The 24566-nt window shown below is 47.5% G+C and overlaps 1 protein-coding gene across 3 annotated transcripts in view; it reads right to left on the reverse strand.

The window, feature by feature from the left end:
* Ldlrad3 (low density lipoprotein receptor class A domain containing 3) overlaps nucleotides 1–24566 on the reverse strand; it is a 238014-nt gene that overhangs the window by 179452 nt on the left and 33996 nt on the right. The window contains exon 1 of one of the 3 annotated variants that reach the window (XM_052183086.1): nucleotides 6213–6388. The exons of the other annotated variants lie outside the window; for them this stretch is intronic. The gene's annotated coding sequence lies outside the window, so the exon portion shown is untranslated. Of the gene's footprint in view, nucleotides 1–6212; nucleotides 6389–24566 lie in introns of those variants that run through there. 3 annotated transcript variants of the gene reach the window in all.

A 24566-nucleotide genomic window follows, 5' to 3' on the forward strand; every position in this document is an offset into this window, starting at 1 on the left:
CAAGGCACTGGCAGACCATGCCGAGTCATTTTCTACTCTTAATGTACACTCTCTTTGTTTTGTGTATGTACCCAACCCTGGGCAGATGCACATCATCCCCCTATTCCAGATGTATTATTTAGCATTTAAAAGTAATCTCTGGGTCCTTCCTCCTATCTTAACACTGAGCAACAGAACCAGGCAGCTGAAATGCAGGCTGAAGCTGGCCAAAATCACCAGGTCCCTGGCTACTGGGGAGACCTAGTCCTAGCCTCTGCTGTCAAGAGATGACAGACAGGTCCTTTGTACCTCTGCAACCTACGACAATCCATCCCTAGGGCCAGGGGTCAGACCTGCCTCCCAGTCCCTTCGGTCCAAGGACCTCTCCAGTTCACACGACTTATCCACAGCTTTCCATCAGGTCTCAGTAAATGAACAATTGTTTGGCTTATCACTTCCTATTAGGAGAGGAACTTTGCCAGGGGGAGAAAAAAAGCTACCCTGTTACCGCCCTGGCGGGTAGAATGTCTATTAACCAATGTGTCTTCTTAAATATTCTTAAGTAGCTTTAATCCATTAAACCAGTCCATCTCGCTTCTACAGTCTGCTCACGAGGCACCCTCCCTTCCCACCGAGCTGACAACAGGCCCTCCATCATGAGGCATTAACTGAGCGAACGCTGGTGGGACATTCTGAGAGCACTAGGGCTAAGCAGTCCTCAAGGGCTGCAGCCCTCGGAGCAATTTACCTGTGCGAGAGACATGTCAGACCTGATGAGTCAGAGCTGAAACCCTTGGAGGAAACTGCTTGGACTTTTCAGACCTGGGAAGGTGGATTATGACCACCCTGAAAACAAAGTTTAAAATGAAGGAGGGCTGGCTATGGGTGTGCCTGTAACCCTGCAGCGCTCGAGCTGGAAGCCTGGGTTCCACAGGGAACGGTTATCTTAAAAGGAAGGGGGGGAGGGAGTGAGGGGAGATGGAGGGAGGGAGGGGGAGGGAGAGGGAGGGAGGAAGATGGATCAGGAGGGAGGGGGAGAGAGGAGGGAGGAAGATGGATCAGGAGGGAGGGGGAGAGAGGGAGAGAGGAGGGAGGAAGATGGATCAGGAGGGAGGGGGAGAGAGGGAGAGAGGAGGGAGGGAGGGGGAGAGAGGGAGAGAGGGGAGGGAGGGGAGAGAGGGGGAGAGAGGGAGAGAGGAGGGAGGAAGATGGATCAGGAGGGAGGGGGAGAGAGGGAGAGAGGAGGGAGGAAGATGGATCAGGAGGGAGGGGGAGAGAGGGAGAAAGGGGAGGGAGGGGGAGAGAGGGAGAGAGGAGGGAGGGGGAGAGAGGAGGAAGGGAGGGAGGGAGGGAGGGGGAGGGAAGGAGGGAGGAGGAGAGAGGAGGGAGGGAGGGAGGGGAAAAGGGAGGGAAGGAAAAGAAGGGAGGGAGGGAGGGGGAGGGAGGGAGGGAGGAGGAAGGAGGAAGGAGGGACCGAGGGAAGGGAGACAAAAAGGAAAGAAAACTAAGATTACAGAGTTCTTTACATCCTAGACACGATAGCCAACAATCCCTAAAAGCCAATACCATCCCATCCAACCTCAGGGAACAGCTTTGACACCAGGTCTCAGTTTACCCATTTTCAAACGGGGAACAGACCAAAACTTGAACCTAACAAGCTCTACAAGTAAGAAAAGAAAAAATTAAATGGAAACTTCCAGATTTTCATGCATTTTATGACAACACACAGACAGAGGCCATAAGATTAACCACGGCTCACTTCTTAAAGGTATTATTATTCACTATTAAATAGTTACTATTCTATAAAAACCAGGTGTCATGTAGATACATAATATGTCATTTCCCCAGGCATACCACTGCAATGTAGCTACATGATTAGTAATTAGAAGACGGGTGATCTGAACTGCACAAGGATTCACCCCACACTGAATACAATAGAATCGTTCCAGGTGAGGTGAGAGAGCAGGAGAAGCGAGCTGTTCATTAAGAAATGATTTTTCAATAAATTCAATAGTGCGCCCCACAGTGTAGCTCCTGGTCGCTGGCTACTGCATTGATCTCTGCTAATGGGGACAGCTCAGAATGAAGGCACTGGCACGAAGTCAAAAGGCTTGGTGAACACTGAGACCACAATTCACCTCCAAGAAGAATGCCAGCCTACAGGTCGCTCTCTCTTCAACCCCCAGCATTAGCTGATTCTGACCGCCAACCATCCTCACCGGGTCCCCACTGGCCTCCCAGCGACAGAACCTAACCGTTACCTTATTGCTCTTGAGGCAGAGTCTCACCACATGGCCCAAGATGGCTCCAAAACTCAATCCTCCTGCCTCTCAGCAGGAATGCAGGGATTACAGATGTGAGCCACCATGCCTGTCTTGTCTATGTGCAAAGTTCTGCTACACTGGGCCAACTGGATCAGCCTTTCCTTCTAAGGTTACCACCCCCCCCAGTACACCTCCTGCTCCCCAGGCCCCCTGCACCTTTGGAAGCAGCTTCCTCCACCCACCCTCAACAGTCTCTAGGTTTTGCTTCCTTTGGCACAGTCAACAGAAGGCAGCCGGGAAGAAGCCACTTTGTTTTCTTATTGGGTTTGACCTCCAAGGCAAAACCCCAACTTGGTACCTCAATCTATGGCTAAGTTGTTCTCCTGATAACTCCACCCCGTAACCCAATCGTCACAGTTCCATCCCTTAGCACCAACCATATTCCCTTCGCAGCATCTGTTTACCGTATCTAAAACAGAGCCCCAGTTCTCTCTCAGCTTGCTCCTCCTGCCATCCAACCCTGACGGGTGCTCGGGTGGCATCTCTCCTTCCTTCCTTTCTATCCTTGCCTCCCACAACCCTACAACAAATCCTTCCCTCACTGCCTTGCAACCTCCCTGGCATGTCTCAGCCTCTTCTAGGCTGAACCTAGAACAAACCTCAGCTCCCTCCAATGTTTCCAACAGTCCCATACTTCCGTCCCCTGAGGATAAGGCTGGGAGACCCTGGGGTCAGTGCAGGACCTCCTTGTGTGTTGCAGGTATCACATCTCTCCGAAGACTCCCTCCCTGGTCTCCCAGGACAGTCTGCATACACACCTAGTCCTCCCAGCTTATTCAAACTGCTGCTGCTTCGCAAACCATAATGCTCTATAACCGTCTGTTGTTCAGCTGCCCCGTCATCACCACAAGCAGCCTCTATACAACAGAAAGGCCTGTGTCCTAATGTAACCCTGGGCTCAGACAGAAACTTTAAAGGAATTGGGAATGGGGGAGAGGGACAGATGAATGTGAAGGTGGGTGGGTGAAAATACCACCAGTCGCTTCCTTGTACTATATTATGAAAAGCATGTCACCAAACATCTTGTGGATTATTCCCAAAGGTTAGGCCGATTTCCACATTTGTATGTAGTTTAAGATTTATGGAACTCAAAAAAAAAAATCCTTCATGCTTGAGTATTATAATAACTTGATCCCAACTTGCTTACTAAGAAAAAAATTCATATTATTATTCTATATCCTGAGAAGTTCATGGACCCTGAGATTTTCTACAAAACAGGCTCCACTTCTCGATTAACTTAAGCACAAACTAATAATTCTTCAAGGCTCAAAGTCAAAGATCAGAGACGGCCCAACACTGGCAGATGAGAGCTTGCCTCCAGAGTTCCTGGCACAAGGACATTCAGAATGATGTGGGCTGCCAGTATTACCTGACACAGCTATCACCCTTCTGTAAAAGCCCATCCTCACAAAGGCAGCTCACAGAGGTCAAGGTCAGCTCCTCCAGCTAGGGAGACAAGCCGGACTCACACATGGCCAATCAATGACACAACCCTGAGAGTCAGCCCTGTGCGTCCAAGAGCCTTGGAGTATGACGGCCCCTCAGCTAAGCCTGCAGGCCCATCCACAGAGAGGCCAATCCCCTGTCCCTGTGGGAAATCCCCAACCATCAGCACCCTACCCATGGCCTGTATTTGTTTCTCTCTGTATCTAGGGAGTAGTGACAGCTGCAGTCCAGTGGCATTTGGGGCTGGGACTCTCTCGTCCAGAGCAAAACAGCAAGCCTTTGCTCCTGGAGGTGATGAGGGCGGCCTGGCAGAAGTGAAAGTACGAAATCAAGAGCTGGTCTTGCCATCCCTGCTACAGCAGTGTTGGGACTGGGTCCCCGCCTGCCCAGTTCTCTTCAGCCCTTGCATCCACTTAGCTAGGAAGGAGCTCAGGCCATTCCCCAGTGTGGAAGGTGGCAACGCTTCGCATGCTCTGGATGTGCCTGGCTCCATGGGAACGCGCCAAGAGAGTTAAAGGGAGCAGGATGACATGAAGGGAGCCAACAGAATCAGGAAGAGCATTGATGCAGGGCCACGTGCAGCCCGAGCACTCCTCCCTCCCTGAGTCAGTGTGCCGATGCTGACTGACCACATGAAGGGCCCCGGTGTCTGAGGGACTGGGTCTCACTGCACCCGCTCAGCAATCAGCTCCAGCAGGCTCCCGCCCCAGCCTGGCACAGCTCGCTTCCCACCACACACCACGATCCACTCCGTGCTGCGCGCTGATAATGCACTTACAGCCAGCCAGGACTCTGCAGCCAAGAGGAAAAATTTCACCTAATTAAATAAAAACAAAGCAGAAAACCAAAGCCTTCAACTAGTGCCAGAAATAAGGGCAACTTGATCTTTTATAGAACTTTTAAGGTACGAATGCCAACGATTTATTTTCTAAAGGCATAAAAAAAAAAAAAAAAAAAAAAAAACAGTAAGCAAAGTGCAAACGACCCAGAAGAAAATGAGTAAAATGAGAAAAGGGATGAGTGACCAAGGCACTGATGGGAGATGACTGACAGCAAACGGAAAGGCTGAGGCCTGGGGACAGTCGCTCAGGGTTAGTGTGCAAGTGTGAGGACCAAATCTAGGTCCCCAGAACCTAAGAAAGGCCCAGGTGGACAGGAGGCCTTCCTGCAATTCCCATCTCAGAAAGCAGAGACAGGGGAGTCTCCAGAGCTGGCTTGTAAGACTAAGAGTGAGTTCTGTGTTTCAGTGAGGGATTCGACTTCAACATACAGCAGAGGACGTCAACCTTGGGCCTCTACTTGCATGTGTATGGACACACCCACACCCACACCCACCCACACCCACACACACACATGGGCAAGGTGAGGTAGAAGAGGACAAAGAACCACAGTCTCACATACAGTTAAACTGAGCCAGGTAAAACTGTCACTCTTTAAACAAAGTGATGATCTATCTAACTCAGGGACTGACACGGGCGTGAGGAAACAGGTGTTGGCATACTACAGGTTAACAACAGGACTGACTACTGGTCAAGCTTCCTGGGTCACAAGCCAAGTGAACAGGACCCAACAGCATCCAGCCAGGTTGTCTCCCTCCTCTTCCACACCGAGACATCTCTCCCTGCATTTGTGCAGACAGAAACACACAGAAGATGGTGTTCGCTCCCTTTTTCCTGAAGCATTATTTGTGAAAATCAAAACTTGTTTCTTTATCAAGATAAGGATGGTGACTAGTCATCAAACCAGTACTAACCAATCACAAACCAGTACTAACCAATCACAAACCAATACTAACATGGAGCAGCCTTTAGGAAGAACCTGGGGGGAGCCTGGACACACCAATTTGGGACAACATCGATAATGTCACAGGGGCGAAAGCAATTTGCAAGACAATATGTTTAGCACAGACCCAGTGTGGTAGTCTCTAAAAATGGTTTTAACTCAAATGTAGCTTGACTGACACTTAGACTGTTGGTAAGTCCCTGAGGGACCTTAGGATGTGCGCAGATCCTCCACTGATCCAGTTTTCAAAGTGATTCTTTAGTACGTCAACATTGCGAATATATCTTGACAACAAATAAGAACGTCAAGATGATCAAGCAGCATGGCTCATTCAAAGCTCGGAGCAGGAGTGTCAAGAAAGAAAAGTCAGAAGGAAAGGGTCACCCAAACTGTCAAATTACAAAATATTTAAAAAAACACACACACAATTCTTAAAATCTGAGAAACTCATGAAGTTGGGAGAAGTATTTGCCATAGCTACAGAATTCACAATCCCAATATTGACTTAACCTACAAAGGGAAAGCAGCAGGGGGTCATTGGGTGGAGGCTATGGATGGCTGTCCCTTAGTCAGTTATGAAAGGGAAAGCTCACGAAGTCCCCCTCGGCCTCAGGTGCCCTGACCTTGCCAGCTCCGCCTCTGACAAGAGCCCCACCCCTGGGTGCCTGAGGTAAGACTTACCAACCGAGGGTGGGACAGTAAGACGGGAACACAGGAACTGTGAGTCTCATTAAAGCTTATAAATTTAATCTGTCCTGTGTGGGGAATGCAGACGTCTCTCCAAGCCTTCCTGGCACTCTCTGTAAGCCCACAATTACAGCCTGCTCTGGACTCCTGTTTCCAGGGTACTGGGTCTTCCAGGTGGCCTCAGGCCATGATTCCTGCTGGAAGACAGAAGGGCTCATTCAGGGGCGCCTGAAGGGAGGATGCCAGAGACTAGAGTCCAAGGCTGCTGAGGTGTGGTGCTTGCCAAGATGGGTTGTGCTTGAAACCCAAGTGGGTGGAGGGTCATCCCACAAGTAGCCTTCTGGAAATGGGGGTGGAAATGAGAGCCTTCTAACCTGGAGTGAAAAGAGGTATTCTTGCCCAATTCAGCAGCAGAAAAAAAAAATTATCTGTAGTGTTGGAAGTTAGGACAGTGGTAGATGTACTTATCTGTGGTGTGACGCTCCCTGGGCTGTTAGGGTGGGGGGTGTTCTATTACTTGATCTGAACCCTGACCCCAAGGTGTATTTACTTCTTGAAAATGTACAGAGCTCTGCATTTGACAACTGTGTACAGTCAATGCAGGCCAAATTTCTAAAACAATATTTACTTGAGAAAATAAATAAATAAATAAAGGAACACATTGCTTGATCGGTACAGCTGCCTCTTAGACAAGGTCTCTGTCACTCCTAGTTGACAGCCTCCTTCCTTACGTCTACAGCCCGAGCCACTAACAGTCCACAGTCCAAGTCACACCACGTCACATGCCACAACTCATGATGTGTGGATCCAGTGGGACCGGGCAGCTTGTGGAGAGGAATGGCATGTTCAGGATTTATTTTTAATCGATTCGCTCATTTTTCCTAACACTCAAAGCAGTCTGACTCTGAACACCAAAATGGCATCAGCCACACCCTGATAAACCCCAAGCATGCCGACGTCTCAAGCCTGGCCCAAGGCCCCAATTCCACTGAAGCATGCTGAACCAAACTACAGAGGACATTCAGAAAGGTCGAGGGTGGGTGTGCTCCATTTCATTCCAAATGAATCCAAGTCACAGGTGGGGATGCCACCCTTAGAGGTGAGTTTCTTCTCAAGGTACAGCCTAGCTCAGTCCTCAAGCCCTCTTGGGGTGATACTTGGCTATTCTAAATCTTACATGGGCTACACTGAACTTTTCCATGGGGCAAATTTGGAAGTTTTCCTTCTGTTTCATAAAGATTTTTTTGTTGTTATCTTTGGCAAACACACACACACACATACACCAAAAAGAAAAAAGAAAAAGCAAGGTTTATAGAGAACTACCCAGAGAGAAAAGCAATCTGGAATGGTTTATAGTCAGTGAGCCCACAGGCTGGGCAAACATCCCTGATTCTGCCTGAGGCCCAGTCAGAAGTCTAGTAGGGCTTTGCTCATTCTCTCTTGTCACAATAACTCCTTCAAAAAGGCAGTGTCAAGCTGTCACTGCTGCCCAGAGGCTCATGGAAAGAAGCTTCAACTCCAGGAGGAGGCTGAGCTCAGATGGGCAGCGGGACTTCAGTAGCACCTGTGTCAAAGGAGGGAAGAGATGAAGAAGGCTGCCCAGGCAAGAGCACCCTCTGGGCACCACTCACTTCTCCAGCCACTGCTGCTCCTGGGCACCACAGAGGCCATCGTTGATTTGCCTTGATGATGTCACAGCAGCCCATTAAAGACAGAATGGGTGCTTAGCACTGTGCATCAGTATTCTATAGCCAAGAAGCTCCTCTCCTGACCCTAACTGTGTTCCAGAAGCCCTGGAGAGGAGTTGTGACCACAGCCAGTACCAAACCTTAACACAAACCCTGCAGTACCACAGCAGCATGCCCAGTTACCCAGATGTGCGGTGGCACACGCCTTTAGTCCAGCCCGTGGGAAGCAGAAGCAGGCAGATTTCTAAGAGATCAAAGCCAGACTAGTCTAACACAGAGAGTTCGAGGCCAGCAGTGGATATATAATGAGTCCCTGTGTGAAACAAGCACCCAGAAGGCTGGCTACTATGGTCTGAGCAGGCAGCTAGGACACTCAGCATGCAGCCTGTGGGCGATTAGACATGATAGTCTACATTGGATTTCAAGCTGGGCACACCTCAGGATGGGGCACAACACAGAGAAGGCACCTTCTGAATCGTCTAGAAAATTCTCAATTGTTGTGAACTCCTTCCCTAGGTACTGTCTCAACCAAGGGAGACTGATGCTCCCTCCACCAAAGAAGGTTCTCCGCTCCCTACTGTATGTTATGCAGTTGATAACTACTAAGGCAGCATGGATTTTATCTTGCTACGAAAAACAGCATACACAGACTCGGGAATTGTTTGCTTCTGGAATTTTCTGTGTGACTTTCTCAGATTTCAGTTGACTGTAGGTAACAGTAAGTAAATCTGTGGATAAAGGGGACTGTGGGACATAGACCTCCCCCTCTCTCCCTCTCTGTCTCTACCCTTCCCCCTTTCAGATCAGCTTCTATGTGCCCACAAAACAAACAACCTCTGTTCAAACAGAGCCACTCAATCTCCACCCACCTCCCCCATCCTAGTGAAAATCCTGACGGTAAACAAGGAAAGGCCACTCAAAGCTCAGCTTCCGCCAGCAGAGAAGAGACAAGGTGTGGGTGGACCTCAGACCTCGCTCCTCCAGTCCCGGAGTCCCAGGGCACAGTCCTGTAGCCAGTCTCAGGCCCACAAAGCACACCAGGACAGCCCTACAGGGGATGGTGCCAGCTTTTTAACTGTCTTCAGTGAAGGTGTGATGCCCATCCCCACCCCGCCTTGGCCACTCTGCCCTGCAATGCTCCTCTGTACTAGACTACTCGAGACTGTGGGGCAAGACTTCAGGGTACACCATCTGTCCCTCAGCTACTGAACAGAGGGCAAAGGGGGGTAGATTTTGTAAAACATCACAGGAAGAGTCATCTCTTCTGTCTCCTAATCTCCCCCATTAATGCGCTGCTGGGAGGCCAGGGACCTGTTTACTAGGAAGGAGTGGGGAACAATTTGTTTTCACCTAACTTCCATTATGAATCAGGCTCACTGCTATTAAGGACAAGATAAGAAAACTGGGAAAACTGAGAAAACACTATTCTTCAGAATTTCTCCCGCAAATAAATAGGAACAATACTTTTCTCTTTAATGAGGCCTGGCATAATCATCTTTGGGTATGATGATTTATACATGATTTTATACATAATAGATTTTCTTTTTTTTAATTTTTTCAAAACTAGTAAGTTCTAAACTGCAGTGGAAAAAAATAGAATGTAAACATTGCCTTAACTCCCATCCTTTGCCTGTAAGCACCAGGGTTTCTTATCTTCCTTTTTTTTTTTTAAATCTAGTTTTTGTTTTGTTTTTAGTTTCAAGATCCCTAGAGGTTCACATCCTGAAGTGAAGATCTATCACTAAGGGCTGCCTACCTCTAACAGCTTTAGAATGGAGACTGAATGCAATCTGGGTTGACTAATTAAAATCAATAGTAAGAACCATGTTCAAGGGCAGCAGTAAGAAGGCTATATTAAACATTTCTAATTAAAAACAACGGTGGCTAATGCCCAAGTTCTTGCGCCACACGGCTAGGGAGCCAGGCTGGGCTGTGATACCATACCTTAAGGGTGCCAGTGACACTCCATCCCTCAAGGTTCTACAGGAAGCACACCGAACAGCAAGGCAGCTCAGCCTCTTGTGGTACCTGGGTGACCCTCTAAGTCACTAAAGTCACTGGCTCTGTCCTAGAGTACATATTCATTCAATGAATCACTCATTCCCTCCCCCCCCCCCATGGGAAGCTGCAGGGAGCCCAGGAGAACGCACAAGAAGCCCAGACCAGAAGAATCCCAAGCGTTCATAAGCCTCGGAAGGCCTAAGTGACACAGAAAAGAGAACCAAGAGAAATATCAGAATTACTAAAGAGGGAGACATTTATTCCAGAGGACCGAGTACTGAATGCTTCATGGACTAGTTTGCAACCTGCCTGGCTCCGTAGGTTGGGTAAAACAGAAACCTTATTCCAGAGAAACTCCTGAAGTAGATGAAGACATGTCAGCAAATGGCTACATGGTCCTGGTGAGGGCTGGCAGCCTGGGAAAGGCTTTGCAAGCCAGAGAATGGACTTTGGGCCTTACCTTATACACAGTGAGAAATGTGCATCAGCTCTGGGGCAGGCAGGGGTATCCAAATGTGCAGTCCCTCATACAGATTATTAGCTCAGTGGTCCCGCAGAGAGAACCTCAGAAGCACACTGAAGGAAGTAGAATTGGGAAGCTACTAAAAAATGTTAGCCATCTATCCAAGAATCAAAGAGTTGGGCCTTACTTTAATCACCCCAACATAAATTCCTCGCCTAACAAGAAATATTATGAAAGGCTGGTCAAACTTAAAATAAATGACTATATTTAGTCTCTCTGACTATTTATTGTCATCAATCTTTGTCTTTGGGAGACAGCAGATGGCATTCTTGGCAGGCGACCTAGTCGTGTTCTGCTCACACTGGTGCTGCCCTGTCTGCTCCGCTTCAGCATCGCCGAAGGGGCGAGCGAGCAACCCCGAGTGCCACCAGTGGTTCAAGGGGCCACCCGGGGCTTCGGAGTTTAGCAGCCCTAGGACCAAATGCCAATGCTCTAGTGGAAGACAGCCTTTCCTCTCCTGTGCAGACGAGGTACAAGGCCTGAGCACCCTACCTGACCTTCAGAGGAGCTTCCTTGGAATTCTTAAAGCCCAAAGGAAAACAAGAAAGAAGCAAAGGGTAGAATTAGGTTTTAGTAAGCAGCTACATATGCGAGGCTGGGGAAGCAGTGTCCATTTCTGGTGAAGAAGTGGCTGGGTCTCAAGACAAAGAAAATAATCTCGAATACTATGGCCCCTTGCGTTCTTTTCTACAATAATAATCCATGATGGGGCCAGTGGGACTCTTGGATACGGGGAAGTGACCTGTAGCATTTTCTGCATGGATTAAATGCTTCAAATTTTTTAAAAATCAAGTATAGAACAGTGTTTGCATATCAGCTGCACCAGCCCAATTTATGAGGCCTAGCGTGGGTGACAGTGGGATAGTGGACAGGTCCATTCATGCCTAAGGTCTTTAATTTTATGTAATACCATTCAATATAAACCTTTGGCAAGGGTCGCTCCTCCCCGCATCCATGTGTACGTTGCTTGTCAGTGTATCCATGTGAAGGCAGAGGTAGTCCAGGAGCTGGTATCTTCCTAGGTTGCTCTCTCTTCATCTTATTTCTGAGACAGAGTTCCTCCCTGAACTTAGCACACACAATATGGATAACCTGTCGGTCCTGCAAGCTCCCCACCCCACCCCACCCAGCACCACCTCGCCTCCAGGGTCACATTTCCCCCTACCCTGCTCTTGCTCCTGCTTGTCTCTTGGATGTGAACTCCAACCCCAGTAGTTTTGTTTGTGCTGTTTTCCTAAGTCTGCTTCTCAGACAGGAAGGAGGCTATCTTAGTTTGCCAGCCAGGAGGATGCCTATCTTGCAGTAAAGACATCTAAAAGCCCCGTCTTTGCCTCCCAACCAGTGTCCCCCCATGCATCTGACTTAATGAGACAAAAAAGCCTGGTTCATCTCAGCAGAAAAGGGAATTTTTCAGAGAAATGAATTCCTCCAGAAACTCTAAGAAAAAGAGAGGCGCCTCAGATGGGAGCTGGGGAACCCATGGACATGCAAACAGTATAAAATCCATTTTTGTGAATATAAGGAAGTCAGGCTAAGATTCCCCAGTTGTGTGCAGAACCTTGACCACAGTGTATGTGTATGTGTATGTGTATGTGTGTGTGTATGTGCATGTGTATGTGTATGTGTATAGAGGGGAGGGTAATATTTGGTGATTCACCCACTTTAAAAAAAAAAGTTAAGAGTACATCCAATTCAAGCAAACAGAAACACAGTGTATATTATTTTCATAACCAAAACTTCAAGAGAAGGCTCTAATCTCCACTGGGATAACACCACTATAAACATGTGTTTTGGTAGTGTTGTTGTTGTTGTCCTAAATAAGTCCTCAGAGGAAATCCACCTCCAAGCTGGAAAACCCATAAGGAAAACAGAGCAGTCCTGCTCCCTCAGACGCTGCTTCCTGCAGAAGCGCAGCAAACAGGAATGCATTCATTGCTGTAAAAAACAAAGACCTCGGTTCTCTTAACTATGCTTATTAATATTCAGCCAGTTAAACATAGGTCTTTCCCAGTTGCCATCACCAGCCCATAAATATTTAGTAGGGGGAGATGGAGACACACATGCACAGAGAAAACACCCCTTCCTCCCGAGCCTCAGCTAGCCATGGAATTGCACCCAAATCTGAAAAATCACATTGGCAACAGGAACATTTACGGCTGCACTTGATCATCTCCTGGGAGAAGGGCTCTCCCGACCAGATTCCAAAGCCTTCCCTCTATTTTCCAACTCTAGAGAAGGCCCCCAGCATCTCAGAAAAGCCCTGAGGGAAGGACTGGGAAGACTGTAAAAGTCTCTAGACTTTTACAGGCCACTCCTATCCACAGCCTGGGGTGAAGCAAATCCAGCCTCAAATGGGTTTCCAAAGAACGCAGGACTCCTGGTTTGTTTACCCATTCCACTCCTGGTTTGGGTAGCCAAGCAGTGTTTCGGTTTTTTGTTTTTTTGTATTTTTGGGTTTTTTTTTGTTTTTTTTTTTTTAATTTGGTTTTTTTGAGACAGGGTTTCTCTGTGTAGCCCTGGCTGTCCTAGAGCTCACTCTGTAGACCAGGCTGGCCTCCAACTCAGAAATCCGCCTGCCTCTGCCTCCCAGAGTGCTGGAATTACAGGAGTGAGCCGCCATCACCGCCCAGCTCAAGCGGTGTTTGTAATTAACAAATATGGTGCCCTCCCCAAATGTAAATGGCATTCCCCAAAAAAGGACCATTTACTGTGTGTCCTCTGGGTGCCAGGCACCTTTACAAACACTTCATATTCATAACCAGTCCCATCAAAAATACTATTACTTCCATTGCACACATGAGGGAAAGACACAAGTTTCAGTAAAGAATCTAAGGTCATTTGGAAGAAACTGAATCTTCAGAGCAGAGGCTAACTAAACCTCATATCTTCCACTGGATTCTTGTATTGGGCAACCCCAACCAGCCCGCCCCTGCATATGTTTTGTTTTTTGTTTTGAAACAAGGTCTTGCTATGGAGTCCTGCGTAGCCTGGAACTCGAAACCCTCTTGCCTCTGCCTCCAGAACACCAGGCAGTCGGTCAGGTAGGAACTGTCGCCCTGATTCCCATCTTCCTCCCAGCACCCCGCAGAACTGGAAGGCCGCACTTCAGCCTGTGATGATTCTTCCAGAGGATTTTCCAACCAAGAAAGTTTACAAGGACGTTACAGAACTCACTGTCCTACAGATGCTATAAAGTGACTTCCAGTTTTAAAAACTAACAGGATTCTCCCCAAAGCCAGTTATGAGGGCCGATGCAGCTCATAAAATATTCCATTAAACCATTTCTGTTCGATTAGCCCCATGTGTTTCTTTCCCAGAGGCTGTCTGAGGGGAGACAATGTACAAACCCTCTCTCAAGCCAAAGGAAAGCCTGAGGACCAGTGCCTTCTAGTCTTCCCTCCTTGTCCTCATCAGCTCTCAACTCTGCACAGGGGAAACATGATTAACCAGCCTTCCTACCAGAGGGCCATCTCAGATGGCCCCAGGGAGCCACTTCTCATTTACTTAAGTGATTGAAATCTCCTCTCTTCCAGTTACTCAACCCTGCAACACCAGCCAGCGGATATAATTGCAAGCAGGTAAACTCCTGCACTGCTCACTGCTCCACAGATTCGGTGCCAGCGAACGTTGCAAATTACAGGGTATAAATTTAGCAGGGTGGGTCTTGACACACATTCCTGCAAATTACATGTTCCCGCACTAGTAGAAAGTGCATTAATTACTTTGGGTGTATGCACAACTTCCATTTACTCAGGGGCTTTCTGGAGAGCATCAAGCAACTTGGAGTAATCTACAAAGATTAAAGTATAAATAAATAATGCCTGCTGAGTGGGTGGGTCTTCCCAGAGCTCTTGGAATTAGAGTTGTTAACTTTCTCCCTGTGGATTGGAAGAGTCAGAGAAACCCATTGTGTGTGGTTGAAGATAGAATGACCTAAATCAAGCCCGATTGTGGGATGGGCACAGCACTCGACTAGGGGTGACAGAGACATCAGACATTTCTTTCCTACTAAACTGAAAGATTTGCTTCCTACACAAGAATGGGGTGTACCCATCTGTGGCAAAGCAGATACAGCCAGGAATGAGAACACAGTGGATGGGATCAGGGAAGATTTAACCCAACAACCTAGCACTGTCCATATGCTGGGTGCTAGGCTAAGTACACAAGACTCTTCACCAATATCTTCACATGATCCACCCCATGAGGAAGAAAGGAAGCAGTGCCAAGGTCACGGAGGAGGAAATAAAAACTAAATAACCCTCCTTAGATCCTATAACCAGAGAAACACGAAAGCCAAGCTCTGTGTAGCAAGCAGGTTCAGAACCCAGAGGGGCACTGGCTCCAGATGCCCCCAGGGGTAGGAGGGGCAGAAAAACGTCAGGGCACGTGCTTTCGGCAGCTCACCACATCTGTTCTGGGCAAACAGCTGAGGACTGTCACCGAGGAGTAACATGCAGAACAACTCTGGAGGCATCTTACACCTCTGGTGGTATCCGTGGGAAAACCACAGCGAGAAAAGCCAGGTTCCTCCAACCAGATCCCATTTACACCATGCCTCCAAAACACTCAGCCCTTCTCCCTAATCTGTGAGATCCCCTATGTGATTTAGGGGGAAATAAAAAGATTAAACAAATGCAACTGCTGGGGTCAGATGCGAATTACCAAGGGGCGGGGGGGGGGGGGGGGGAGTACCAGGTCCCTGCCGCCTATTTATAATAGGATGGGGACAGAGAAGGCCATTACTGGGTCATGTCTAGAGTGAACACAGGGACTGTGTTTAAACTGTGTTTCCATTTCACTTTCAACTTTGTTGGAATTATCTCTAACAATAGCTGTGAAGTAACAGGACCATAACCAGGGGTCCTACCCTCTATAGCCAAAGGGACGCTGTAGGATGATCCATCTCAGGAGCATGACCCCATAAAATAGGTACAATGACACTGAAGATAAGCCATTTTCTCCAAGAAGCAGTGTGTGGCAAGATCCTATGAAATATGACCAATGCATTCGTATGTCCTCGCTCTCTTCCCTCCTCCCTCCTCGCCCCTCCCTTTCTCCTCTCTCCACTCCTCCCATCTCTCCCCTTCTTACTCTCTCCCCTTCCTTCTTCTCTTTTCCTTCCCCTCATCTTCTCCCCCTGCCCCTTCTTCTGTCCCTCCCCCCCATCCTTCCCTCCTTTCAGAAGATCCGCATCCCCATGGATGAAGTTTGGACTTCAACGGGAAATCAAGGCAGAGAAAGCACAGGTGACAGGGAAGGAACAGAAGCCAACCCCTCTTGCCACAACAGCCTGCAAGTGTTTCACATTTCAATAGAAATGGTATCAGAAGGGAGGCTGACCAGTTCCAAAATGGAACTCACACCTAGCAGACACTACACACACCAGCCCAGCCCACCCAGACAGGGCGTGGCTATTCAGAATGATTAGGTGACCCTGCAGGTGACCCTCTCAGCACGTTGGGATATTGATAGGGTATTTCCTCTTTGTAATCATAATTTGATGGATTAATTACACTTGGAATTCTTGAGCACTCAAGGTTATGACCTCAATCCCGACTTCAGGAAATTGCACATTCTTTGTCTTAATTGGAATTGGGTATGGTTTTACCTAACAAAAATGTGATGGTAACCCCACAGGGTTGCTCTGCAGCAGAAAACTAATAAATGAAGTTGGCACTATTGTAAAGCAAGTTATTCTTAATAAATTTGTGGCATGCCTATGAACCGTGTGACACAAGTGCCACCTTACAATTCAGGTGGTCCCTAGTTCTTATCCACTAGAAAGTTGGAAACAGTGGGTTAGGCGAGCTCCAGGGGCCTGGCCAGGCCTGAGCAAGGCAGGATGGAAACCAATTTGAAGCAGTTTGTCTGTCTTTCTTCTTTCCTGTGTGTGTGTGTGTGTGTGTGTGTCACCTGCCTTGCGGCCCGTGGCTCACTCATTAGGCTAGACTACCTGGCCAGTGAGTCCTACAGATCTGTCAGTCTGTCCATCTCAGCACTAGGAGTTTCCATGCCTGACTTTTTTTACATGGATTCTGGGAATCAAACTCTAGTTCTTATGCTTCCAGGGCAAGCACTTTAACAATGGAGCCATCTCTCCAGGGCCTATTCATCTGAATTTCTGACCTTTTAATACGTTGTCTGCACTGCCCTAAGGCAGGAAAGACACCAAGGGCTCCTCCCCAGTGTGAGCCACAAGAGAGGCTGATAAAGATCCAATGAGACCCTAGAGAAATAGAAAAAAGCACCCAGTGGAGATCATGTGGAGCACAGGGACTTCTTAAAGATTTCCTGCACTCCTCTGCAGATGGGACAGCAACAGCCACAGAACCACGGAGTACTGACTGATTCAGACACTGAAAGGACCACACAGATGCACTGAAGGAGATGGCAGACACAGTGCTCCACAGACTGGGTGCTGAGTGTATGTAAGAGCTTGGTCCTCGGAGCAGAAATGGATATAACTTCTGCAATCCCTTTGAATCTGAAGAAACGCCTGACATATCCACCAGCTAGAACTACAATGTGCTACCAACTACTCACAAAAACTAAAACTTGGACATAAAAGTCTAGTTTTGGGGAGTGAGTAAATAAATTCTAGAATGTTGGTTGGACTGAATTCAATATGGCCATTAAAGTAGATTTGGATGAATTGGCAAAGTGCCCCCCAGAAGGAAGGGGGGGGGGCCCACTCAGGAGACTCACTGAACTGTGTAGCACGGAAAACTGAGCCTGTATTAGAACAGAGCTCCTGGTTGGAAGACAACCGGAAAACCAATTATCTTCACAATAGAGACTGTAGAAAAGAAACCTGAGAATTACATTGGCTAAGAAGACTAGGGAAATTCTCTCTCTCTCTCTCTCTCTCTCTCTCTCTCTCTCTCTCTCTCTCTGTGTGTGTGTGTGTGTGTGTGTGTGTATGCACATGCATGTCTTAAAAATAACTGGGGATGCAATTTCTTTGCCAATTACAGAAGGACCCTACTACTGAGCCACATCCCCAGTTAGAAATGTTTTCATAAATCGAAAAGTTCTTGCTTTAGTAAACTGGAAAATGTACGTTAAAAACTACACACACATTCATACATATATCAAGCATGACAAAAAGGGCAGCCTGTCAAACTTTAACTGACTGGTGCAATTACTAGTGATTTTTATTTTCTTTCCATCTAAATCTATTTTCTAAACATACAATGAGGGTGTACATAAATCCTATTCTTTTAGAATTTTAATGAAGGTGACAGCTATCACAGAACTGGCATATGGTAACTCAACACAGGCTCGATGCTGAGTATAAGTATGTTAAGAGCCACTTGGTCCTTAACCTTGGAAACTCAACACACTTTTCTTCTAAAAAAGAAATCATTTCCCCCATTACCAAATTAACAAAGCATTTGCTGAAAGAAAGAACTGCCAAGTAACACCTGTGTGGTTACGCCTGTCACTGCTGAGAGAATTTCTCCCCAGAATCCTTCTGAGTGTCATCCTTACTTGAGAGTTAGCCATATCAGACAATCTGGACTTCTAACCACTGGTGTTCAGGTCTGGGGAATACCAACCCCTCTCTGTCTTGCTCCCTTCCACTCTACTCTGCTTCCGCAGCCTGTTTCCAAATGGGGAGGGACCAGCTGGAACACTCAGTCCTCCTCGGGTACTGGGCAAACTAGTTCCAGCACTTCAAAAGCCAGCTCTCCCTTGGGCCTGACCCACCTAGTGCTAACAGCTGCAGGGAGCACAGTCACACCGTGCCTATGTCACAAGGCTCTGAGCCATCCCTTGTGTCAACCCTGTCCTCATTTACCCATCATCACAACAGATGACATCCTACAAGGTTCACTAAGTCACCTCCACAACCAAGTGTCCCGTCCTGCCCGAGTCCAACCACCCTTCCGTCGATCTGCATTTTCAGGGCCCCTTAGGATGTGTACTCAGGTCCAGGCTGGACCCAGGCAACTCACCTCACGTCTCCATTCCATAAAGACTGCAAGGACACTCTGGAGAGCAACAACCTGCCATCATTCTCTTGGGCAAAAGCCCAGGTTTTACACACAGTAGGTGCCAATCAATACTTTCTGACTGAATGAAATCAATGCGCTTCCTCAGTGCAGGGTCCTGGCTGGCTTCATTTTCATCAGAAATGAGAGCTCCACTCAGTGTAGCATGTAGGGGTGGTTTCCATTAAACGTGTGCTGAATGAAGGACTATAGTGGGCTCACACGAGCAAATGCATCAGCCTGAACAAATCTCCCCACGCTGTACCAACGATCAGATTTCAAAGCAGAGGTGACCAGGCCAGAGGATAATTCATCCCCCTAAAGACACTAAGTGTCAGTTAAATTGCTGTATTTAATAGGGCCTGACTGGGATGAGCCATTCTGAACAAAAGCAATAACTGCTCCAGTAATGAGTCTCCTTTACATTTCTATGACTACTACTACACAGCGTCCAAAGACTCCTACAGCCACCAGACCAAAGCCCATTAGCTATCAGCTCACTTAGAAACCACAGAGCCCTTCAGTCCCATCTCTGGCCTCTCTGGAGCCCAAAAGGTCCTAGCCAAGTTTGATGGCCCTCAGAGGCCCATGCTGAGATTGCTGCTTGGCTTGTGGTTGTTGTTGTTGATACTGCTGCTGCTGTTGTTGCTTCACAGGAGTGTGACCACTAACTAGGCTCTGAGTCATCGCACCCAGGTATACCTACAATCCTGATAACGAGGGCAGTCTCCATGTCTAAAAGGAGACCAGGCAAAAAAGCTTTATAGAATCAACCAGGTACTGAGCTACACATTCTGTGCTCAGGGGCATTTGATGCGCCAGGATTGTTCCCAAACATCAGATTGGGGAGAGGAAGCCCTTATCTGCTTTGAGAGACTATATTCGCTGACACTGAGAAAAGAAGGCAAACAAGCGCAGAAAGTAGGGAACAGCAGTTTGGACAGGCAGGACAGATGGAGAACGTCTCTTTGGCCTCAGTTATTCCTGGTGAAGGGATGGGGAAGGTGAAGGGTGAGAGCTTGGGAATCACACACTAACAGAAAAACACTGATGGGGACCCAGCAACCAAGAGGAGCCAACATCCTTCAAGAAAAGACCTTAGAATCCCACATGGATGCCCAGGTAGCCCTCAGCATAGCCTACCATATTGTTGCAACCCTCTGGCTAGTAGCATAAGCCTTAGATTTGTGATCCAGAAGATGGGAGTAAGTTCCTACCACCTAATCATAAACATAGCTGTTATTGTTTGAGCATGTGATATTGATATGTGATATGACATTATCTGTATTCACTACCTTGTTTTTAGCTGTCCATCTCTGCACAGGGCAAGTACATGGCTGTTGTCTTTTGATGGATGATAAAGCACATGCAGGTGTTCCCACAGGTAAACAGGGAGCACGTGGAGGACCAGGGACTCATCTCAGAGGTCATCAGTGGGTTAGGTGCTGTGCTGACATACTGGGAGTTCAAAGAAGACAGCACACTTTGGTTCAGCCTGCCTTTTAATCAAACCGATATTATTTTAGCCATTAAATATTTGTATTTGTTGCCTTTATTCCTTCTGTGCATGCCTGTTCCAAGCCCTTTCAATTAGTCACACACAGAAGACATCTATCCTTCATTGGAGGAAGAACTCCTCACCCAAGGGAAACCCTGCAGACCAACTGTCAGCAAAATCAGGCCACGTGGGCTTTTCCTTTTAGTTCCGAAGAAGACTTTGCTGAAGCCAGACCTGCAGAAGAAGTCTTGTCCTACTCCCTCCACCCCACTTACGAACCTCAGCTCAAACTCCTAACTAAGCAAAGGTATTGGCCTCTCTGGTTTGGGTCCATTACTAGTGCTACATTCAATAATGGAGTCAAGAACACTGAATACGTTGTGGGTGTCTCTTAGCAGGAGAAATGACCCTGCTGGAGACAAATAGTCATTCATAAAAATAACTAACGAGGAAGAGGGTTTCCCAAAGGCTAGGTGTGTCAGCTGTCTATTGCTTCGCTAATTTCACCTGACACTTCCACATCACAGAGAGAAGGCAGGGCAGGAACTCGAGCAGGAACCTGGAGGCAGGAGCTCAAGCAGAGGTCATGGAGGGGCGCTGCTTACTGGCTTGCTCCCCCTGGCTTGCTCAGTTTGCTTTCTTATCCCCCTTGGGACCAACCACCCACGGAGGGAACCACCCACAATGGGTGAGACCATTCCACATCAATCATTAAGCAAGGATATGTCCCATAAATTTGCTTACAGGCCAGTCTTACGGCTGTGTCTTCACAATTGAGGTTTTCTTCTCAGCTGACCTTACCTTATGACAAGTTGATTTTGGAAAAAAAAAAAAAAGTCACTTGGAAAAACAAACAAATCAGCCTTGCCATTCGACCATGCAATGGCCTCTCAGACCCTAGAATCAGGAGCAGATCTGAATCAGCTCCTAACTTCTAGAGGCAAATTCTCTTCCTATTCACACCGCACAAACATCTGGATAACCCAGAACCATTTATGGGCCTCACTTTCCCTGCCCCACAAAAGCGCCCCCACCCCACCTCCCAACCCTGTAGTACTGCTAAAATTTTTCTTTTCTTTGTATCTCTATCCGCAATTAACAGATACCAGGCACATACCCTTCCTTCTTCATTTTCCACATGCACACTTCCTAGTTTTCTATCACCCATATACTGAATTTTACTTTCAGTAGAAGAACAAGCTAGATACCTGTCATCTAAATAGCAGCCATTTAGGAATGCTGGATGTCATTACTATAAGATGCTGAAAAAATGGTATCTTTGCCTAAAAAAAATTAACAAGTGAATCCTCTGTAAGTGAGGTGACATGTGCTAACTGGAGCACAGTACCAAGGAGAGCCAGTCCTTACATGCCCGGAACTTCCCGACCCACCCCGGGCCGCTGGAGAAGGAGTCTGCAAGGCTAGTCAGTACCAGCCCCTTTGCTTTCCTGTGTGTTTACGTAGGACCATGCACACATTCACGCTGGGGAGGGAGCCAGACCTGGGGTATCATCACTTAGGTACCTCTACTATTTATACAAATGTCTTGGTGGTCTTGAACTTGCCAAGTCCAACAACCTGCCTGTCTTCTCTTCTCCAGTACTGAGACCATAACTGCTCTCTACCATTCTAGCTTTTTTATATGGAACCTGAAATATTGAATTCGGGTTCGACAAGCCATCCCCCCAGCCCACGCAGCCAGGACCTTTACTAACCCCACCACTGTCCCAGACTTAAGAACCCCCAAGCTCCTGGGAACACAGAGAACTGAGACTCGGAGAGCGCCCTCTGCAGTCTCAACTCAACCACCAGTCAGCTGAGGAGGCTTGCCACCCTGACGCTCCAGAACTCGAGGTTTCATCTGTACGAAGGAGAAAAATTTATAAAAATGTGGATTATGGCCGGGCCTGGTGGCGCACGCCTTTAATCCCAGCACTTGGGAGGCAGAGGCAGGTGGATTTCTGAGTTCGAGGCCAGCCTGGTCTACAGAGTGAGTTCCGGGACAGCCAAGCTACACAGAGAAACCCTGTCTCGAAAAAACCAAACCAAACAAAACAAAACAAAACAAAAAATGTGGATTATGGATTCAATAGAATGGGTCGCATTCACCAACAGTTAAAGACATGGAGGAGAACAGATTAGAATAAATCTAAATATCTTAGGAACAGAAAGAGTATCTTTTAATTCAACTTTTATATAATATTCTAATCTGTAATTTAAATATGACTTTTAAACAGATTTATTGAGATAAAATTCATACACTATTCAATTCCACAATGTAAGGCAGACAACTCGCGCAACCATCACTACGTCCCTCTTCATAGCATTCCAAAGGCCCAGAAGGCCTTACACCAGGTCCGCCACTCCCCACTTCTTCCACAACCCCACATCTTCTAGTCAGCCTCCTCTTGCTTTCTGTCTCAATGGGTTTTTCCTATTCTGGATATCCCCGCAACGGTGTCATAGAAATTGGTGATCTTTTGTAACTGACTTCTTTCATTTACCCATGGTCAAAGAGTACCAGGCTCCAATAGGTTTCAGTACTTTGCTTCCTTCTCTGGCGGAGTATCATTCCCCTGTATGGATGTCCCGCACTGTAACTGTCCACTCGGACAGCAATGGGCACCTTCACTTTGGAGCAAGAGTGAAAGCTACCACCATGAACCATTCACATAGGCGTTTTCGTGTGAATATATAAATGTGTACCTATGGGGCACTGTCAGAACATCTGAAGCCTGTGAGCTATAGCATCCCAAGGACTCACTATGCCATTTGTGTGTGTGTGTGTGTGTGTGTGTGTGTAAATTCTGTTGGTGGATTTCTGCTTTCTGAAAAGAATAAAGACCCTGGCTCTCGGCACAGGCTCATGTCACACGCCTTTAATACCATCCCAATTGAGGCAGAGGCAAGTGCACTTCTACAGATAAAGGCCTACATATTGAGCTCCAGGTAAACAATCAGGCAGTAAGGACAAAAGGCCATGACCTTAAGGCCCTGTTCATGTTCACACAGCCCTAGGGATTACAGCAGTGAAAACAGCTTCTCCAGATGTCTAAGAATAGGGAATTCCATAGAACTTCAGCCTCCGGTATCTTCACTGTCCAAATGGACTGACACACGAGCTGGCCCTTGTTGTGGAACTCTCAAGGTCCTAAGGGAATGGCAATGACCCTGCTCCCACCCCAGGATGTAAATTTCTACACCACAAGGTTTAGACAAAGGGTACTCACAAACAGTCATGTGGTCAGAGGTCTTCCTGCTGTGAGCGCATGTGCACAACACACACACACACAGTCACACACACACACACACTCACACACACCTATTCAATTTACAACTTGTCCCTATGGAAAGTGATTCCGACAATCGCTGCTATCAAAGAGCTGACGTCAGGGGAGAGGCTATCTCAGAAGCAGCTCTCAGCACCAGCTAAACAGCATCAATAATTCAGCTATTAACAGTCATGAAACTGAAGAAGCTTGGGAGGCATGGCTCTGCAGGGTCTGCAACACTGGGGCCATCTCTATGACTGCTCTCCTCTTCTTCAATGCGGACTGACCCCCTTCCCTCTTACCTGGAAGAACCTCTCCCCCACCTCCACGGGGGAAAGGGAACATAATAAATTTGCAGAACCTGAAGAATAAATATAATTCCTATATGCCTTAAATTTACAACCCTCACAAAGCCTACAAAATATGATAAACCATTATAGGTTTTTCCTGTCGTCTCTGCCTTGGCCACAATTAATTTCACCATGTTCGACTGTAATGCAGAATGGAAAATATGAAGGCGGGAGATTTAGAGGCCTCATTGCTTCGCAGTGAATAAGCTTCTGCAGGATGAGGCCCTGGAGGTAAAAGAAGCAATAACGATAGGCCTCATTTTGAGGAACCATTTGTGTGCGCTTTCTGTTTTGCATCGTTAAGCAAGACAAAAGTGCCCGGAGGAAACCATGACAGCACTGGGCTATCGTAGCTTGAAATCCAAATGCTGGCATATTCTGTAATAGAGATGCGTGACAGCTCTCATCTATACCCTAGAAGAGTGTGCAACCCCAGCTAGGAGCTGTGTGTCACCAGAGGACAACAGAAATCGCTCTCATTTGATCGACACAATAACCTCAGAGGCTTATAAGGACAGTAAACTTCAGTTCAAAAGTTCTATGAAGGCTTTCCCAAGTGCACTCCCTCAAGGAGTGGGAAAACTCTCACTTACTAAGGACACACTGTAATGGGAACGCTCTGTTGGTGTTTTGCTATGCTACTGGGGTCCCAGCTCCCCGTCAACTGTGACCTTATTTAGAAAGGATCTTTATAGCTAAAGTCAATGTACAAAGAGGTCATAATGGAACGGAGTAGTTCCTAATCTAATAATTATTATCCTCATAGAAAGAAGGAAATCTGGACACACACGCACTCCCTCTCTCTTCCCCTCCCCCTCTCCCCCTTCCCCTCCCTTCCTCCTTCCTCTCCCCTTCCCTCCCCCTCCCTTCCTCCTTCCCCTCCCCCTTTCCCTTTCCCTCCCTTCCTCCCTCCCCCCCCCTCTCTCTCTGGAGAATGTACTGGAAAGGCAAAAGTAGGTCAACACAGAAATGGGGGTGGGGTGGGGGCGGGGAGCCTGGGAGAAGAGAGGAAACCAGGAGAA

This window comes from Apodemus sylvaticus, chromosome 5 (genome assembly GCF_947179515.1).
Source record: "Apodemus sylvaticus chromosome 5, mApoSyl1.1, whole genome shotgun sequence".
In the NCBI taxonomy this organism is placed as follows: Eukaryota; Metazoa; Chordata; class Mammalia; order Rodentia; family Muridae; genus Apodemus; species Apodemus sylvaticus.